At 41.9% G+C, this 5,121-nt stretch overlaps 2 non-coding genes across 2 annotated transcripts; both read right to left on the bottom strand.

The window, feature by feature from the left end:
* Window positions 1–1,940: 1,940 nt before the first annotated feature.
* On the bottom strand, window positions 1,941–2,012 carry trnaa-cgc (transfer RNA alanine (anticodon CGC)). Its single transcript has one exon. It is a non-coding gene; the product is annotated as a tRNA-Ala (tRNA).
* Window positions 2,013–3,742: 1,730 nt separating this feature from the next.
* trnaa-ugc (transfer RNA alanine (anticodon UGC)) lies at window positions 3,743–3,814 on the bottom strand. Its single transcript has one exon. It is a non-coding gene; the product is annotated as a tRNA-Ala (tRNA).
* Window positions 3,815–5,121: the final 1,307 nt, after the last annotated feature.

The following is a 5,121-nucleotide window of genomic DNA, read 5'->3' as shown; positions in this document are numbered from 1 at the left end:
TACTCACACGAACCAAAACTCTTCCAGCGCGCCTGCCGCCTTGTCGCTGTGATTTCACCGCAAAAAAAGTGAAAACAATAAAACTTTAAATTGTGTGTATTCCCGTTGTTTTCCCGACTTCTCCCCCCGCACACACCGCCGCGGTCGCAGCAGACTGTCTGTGTGGAGTCCAGCAGCGGCGCGCTCGCTCACACAGAGCCGAGCCGCCGGTTTCCAGCTCCCCCCTCCATTCACAAGACACGCCGACACAGGGCGGGGCGCCTGGAAACCGGTGCCGCGTCTCCGCCAATCACAGCGTTTGTTTTCCTACGGGGCTCGTTCCTGATTGGCTTTTGCTCCTAATCGGACCAAAATATGGAATAGTAAGAGTTTATCAGAATTTAAGAGCTTATTAGAATATATAAGAAGATTATTATTAGATGGTAAGATATACAGTTAGTAATCAAAACCATGGCTGTCATTGTTTAATGGCATTTCTTACCTATATCATCATTATTCATGCCAAGTTTTGAATACATAAAGATACATTTATGAATTCTTTATCCACATTTGCTGTTTTTAAATAAGACTTCAATTCATTATATTAAGTCTCTTGCATTTATGAAAAATAAAAAAAAGTATGTAAACTAAAACAAATCCTGACAAACTATAACTTCAGATGATAAAGCCTCTCCAGGATATTTGTCCACTTTTCCCTTTTTATTTTCTTCCTTTCAAGTCATTTAGTTTTCTACTGTTTCTGTTTGCTTTTCTTTCTTTCTTTCTTTCTTTAGATTTTGAACATGGCGCTGCACATAGCTTATTCATCTGGTTTCATATCTTTCTGTCTTTCTGTCACACAAACACAACAACTTTATTAACATCTTTGTCCAGATGTTTTTTTCTTTCATTTTATACTTTCTTTCATTTGCCTCTATTGTTTTCCTGCTTTGATTTGGGCTTTGTTTGCCTCAGCAGCACAAACTGATACAACTTTTAACTGCTATTTGTTTGTTTGTTTGTTTGTTTGTTTCTCAGTTTTGTTCATGTTGTGTGTGTGTGTGTGTGTGTGTGTGAGCGTGTGTGTGTGTGTGTGTGTGTGTGTGTAAAGAGGTTTTAAAGGGATTTTGTTGCTCTGTTGTTTATGAGTCAAATTCTTTATTAAAAAAATCTTATAAATTTTTTTTAAAAAAGTCACACAACACAGCAGTGTTCAGTCCAGATCAGAGTTTGAGTCTGGTGTGTTTTCAGTGGAGCTGATATGTGTGTGTGTGTGTGTGTGTGTGTGTGTGTGTGTGTGTGTGTGTGTGTGTGTGTGTGTGTGTGTGTGTGCCTGCAGGCTGGTCTGGGCGGGGTCAGTCAGCTGGTGGGTCATCAATACTGAGGCTGACTGACAGTAAACGACAAGCAACTGAGAACCTGATGGACAGGAATACTAATCACCAGCGGAGGATTCTCACTGTTGTTGCTTTTGTCCGGCGATGAAGACGATGATGATGTGAGCTTCATCTGAACCAACAGTCAGTTTCACAACAGTCAGTTTGCATAGATAAGGATTTCCACAGCGACATGCAGCAGTTTCAGGGCAGACAGCAGCGACCTGTCAGTTTGAGCCTGTGGGAGAAACAGAGCCGCTGCATCTTGTCTTCTTTAAACGATCGTATAGAAACTGCAGGGTCAGGTCTTCAGGGTCAGGTCTTCATATCTGGATCGCCTGAATTATTTGACTTTATTCATCTCTACTTCTGCTGCTTCCTTTACGATCTCTTGTTTCTTCAATCTTTTTCCTGTTCTGAATGCTCTCCTCTTCAGTTTCAGTACCGTTTCACTATCTCAAACTACATCTAGATATCAGTTAACATCACAAATAAATACTGAGTTTTCACCTTGTGCTGCAGGACAGGAAGCACTTTAACCTTCTTCCTGTACGAACAAATTAATCCTTCCGACCTCTAAGTCAGTGGAGATGCTGGGGATTGAACCCAGGACCTTGTACATGCGAAGCACACGTTCTACCACTGAGCTACATCCCCAAGACCTGTCAGAGACATATCAGTGTTTGGATTAGTGCAGAGATGTGAAATGTAACGCTAAACAACAAGTTAGGGTGGAAAACATAAGATTTGTCATTTGGTTTTAGACTGTGGAGATTTTTCAGCTTGAATATGTCTAAAAACCCCAAATACACAAAGGCTGCAGTGAAGGATTTGTCCATGGAGAGGTACTGTCTCCACCTCCCCGTCTCTCCTCAGCTCCCTCTGAACAAACACACATGTTCATGTTTTAGCAGAGGGATCAGGAAGTCACTGAACTCTGTAACCCATAAGGGATTCTTGTTTTCTTGTCTTGTTTATTTCTGTATAGCCCCTTATCACACGCATGTCTCAAAGGGCTTTACATAGCATCATATACAGAATATGTAATATACATCTACATCATCTACACACATCATATAGGTCACATCCTTCATATACATACTACACATCATTTTACTAGATTTTATACATTATATACGATACTACACAAACACAGCATGTCTTTGGACTTTGTGAATGAGATTTGCGATTAGACCTTCCATTATCAAATATTCATCTCTGGCTATAATACTCTGTATGTTTCCCTTGTGTCGACTTGCTAATTACACTTGCAGCTAACAGACCGTGATGATGGTGAGAGGGACAGGGAGACAGAAGAAGAGAAAGAGGAGGAGAATGTTAAGTACAATATAAGTTATCCTTGATATAATTGTCTTTATCATCAGTGTGTGTTTTTTAATTTGATTTCCATCTTTGACATAAACTCTATAAATGTCTTAATTGTAAATACATGTTTTTATTTTTTTAGCCACCAATCTGCAAAAGGGCCAAGATGACTTCCTTGGTGGAGCATTTTGCCGATGATGATGTCAGGAGGAACCAAATTCAGAGCATCAGGATTGAACGCAGGACTTTGCACATGTGAAGCACATGCTCTACCGCTGACATACATCCCCAAGCACCGCTAACTTCATATCAGTGTTTGGATCAGTGCTGTGATGTGAAATGTAATGCTAAGGAGCTGTTAGGATTTGGAGTTTTTTCAGGATTTTTCAGCTTGAATATGACTGAAAACCGCAAATTTGCAAAGGCTGCAGTGAGGGATTTCTCCCAGGAGAGTTTACTGTCTCCACCTTCCCATCTCTCTATTCCACACATGCCCCTTTTAGACCGAGGCAGGTCGAGGGCCGGTTCGGAGCCGGTGCCTAATCTCGAACCAGGTCTTCGCATTTCGATGGCCAACGAACCGGCTCTCGGCCAGGAAAACCGGTTCCAGAGTGGCACCAACACTTTGCTGGTCTAGAATAAAGAACCGCTAACGTCAGGGGCTGGGGGCGGGATTATCATGACCAACCAAAACCAACAAGACCAAGAAGGCCGCCATTGTTAAAAAACCAGAGCTTCATGGACATGGACGTGAAATCGTGATTGGATGCCAATGAAGGCTCGCAAAGCCAGGAGCAACACTTGTAAAGAGACGTAGTCCGCCATTTTGGTTGTTGTGCTTGAAGTTGGTGCTAGTGTTGCTGGGAAAGCGGAGACGTATGACGTGGCTCTCTAGCCAGCGGAAAACAAGACCGGTTCTTAGAAGGCTCGCAAGTTGAACCAACACCAGCACCAGGTTCCAGTTGGTGGAAAGGGGGTAACAGTCTCTCCTCAGCTCCCTCTGAGAGAAACAGCAAGGAAGTCAGGAAGTCACTAAATCCACTCTGAAATCCAAACTGAAGTGGAGAAGCTGGGGATTGAACCCAGGACCTCGTACATGCAGATCACATGCTCTACCACTGAGCTACATCCCCCAGCAGTTGCTCTGATCCATACTCTTTACCTCCACCAACGAAGCTGGAAGGAGGTTTTATTTTCTGTCCCTCTGTTTGTTAACGAGATACAGGATCTCTGGAATCTGGTGGACAGATCTCTCTCTTGGTCCGAGGATCAGTTGATCAGATTTTGGTGATGATCTGGATCTGGGATTTCCAACCATTACGCAATTTTTTTTTTTTTTTTTTTAGCCGTAACTATTATGCTGTGTTCATGTGCTGGTGGGAAAGTCCGACGTCCAGGACTTTCCCAGTCAGCTGCTAAACAGTGTTGCTTTCATGTGATATTTTTTTTCTTTCTTTCCTCTCTTCAATCTTCTGTTATCTCTGTCTGTTTGTGTTGTGACCTGCTTCAGTTTGAAGCAGCTGAAGGAAAATATTTGTTGGTGTAAAAATAACTTCAGGTAAAACTCCTCCTGTCTGAACTGACCTCTCTCAGATTATCAGTCCTATTCAGGCCACAGACAAAGTTTTTTGGACTTTGATTTTTTCTACAACAAACAACAATCAAGACAAGATCAGACCCAAAGTCTCAACTCTGGTCCAGTTGTGATTTTTCTTCACTCTTGATTGATATTGTTCAAACACGTCAATGACAACTGCACAAGTTATTTGTAACGCAAAGAACATTTTTGGTGTGATGGTAAGGCAGAAATGGGTAGACACTGTCTGTAATTTTGGACTGACCTTACAGAGATTTCTCAGGTATTAACATTACCGATGTTCTGACATTTAGTTTAAATACATTATCCAGAACATGATCTCTGTGTGCCTGCCACTGTAGATGAAATCAGTGTGAAACCTTCATCAGCAGCAGAGTCGATATCCGTCCATCCACTCCGCCTGTTTCCAATACGATCAATACACTCTGACCTCAGTGTCACCACATCCAATAACACACTGATGACTGGAGAGCAGATTGTATTGATGAGATGAAACATGTTCATGTGTTTCCACATTAAAAGCTTTTTCTAAGTTTTTCTTTCCAGGTGTTTGAGGCTGTTTGTCTCTCAGGACGCAGGACAGCAGCAGGGGAAGGAGTGCGCTCATAACCAGGGGAAGGTACCGCCTCAAATACATATGTAATAATATAAAAAAATAAATAAAATATAAATCAGGTCATTGAGTGTATGAATTATGGTTGTATGGAGATTTGAGCTGAAATAACTAAATGACTCTGCAGCTCAGTAGATCATCAGTCTGAGTGAAGCAGCTCTGTGGGTCGATGTCTTTGTTCTGCAGATTGGATTTAGTCATAGAACAATTTCTCAGAGGCAGAAATAATC

Source organism: Centroberyx affinis, unplaced genomic scaffold (genome assembly GCF_046629955.1).
Source record: "Centroberyx affinis isolate AG114_WGS23_722 - 3 ecotype Tasmania unplaced genomic scaffold, CSIRO-AGI_Caff_v1 ptg007873l_1, whole genome shotgun sequence".
Lineage (NCBI taxonomy): Eukaryota > Metazoa > Chordata > Actinopteri > Beryciformes > Berycidae > Centroberyx > Centroberyx affinis.
Note: the sequence above shows the minus strand (reverse complement) of the source record. Positions and strands in the feature narration are given on the sequence as shown.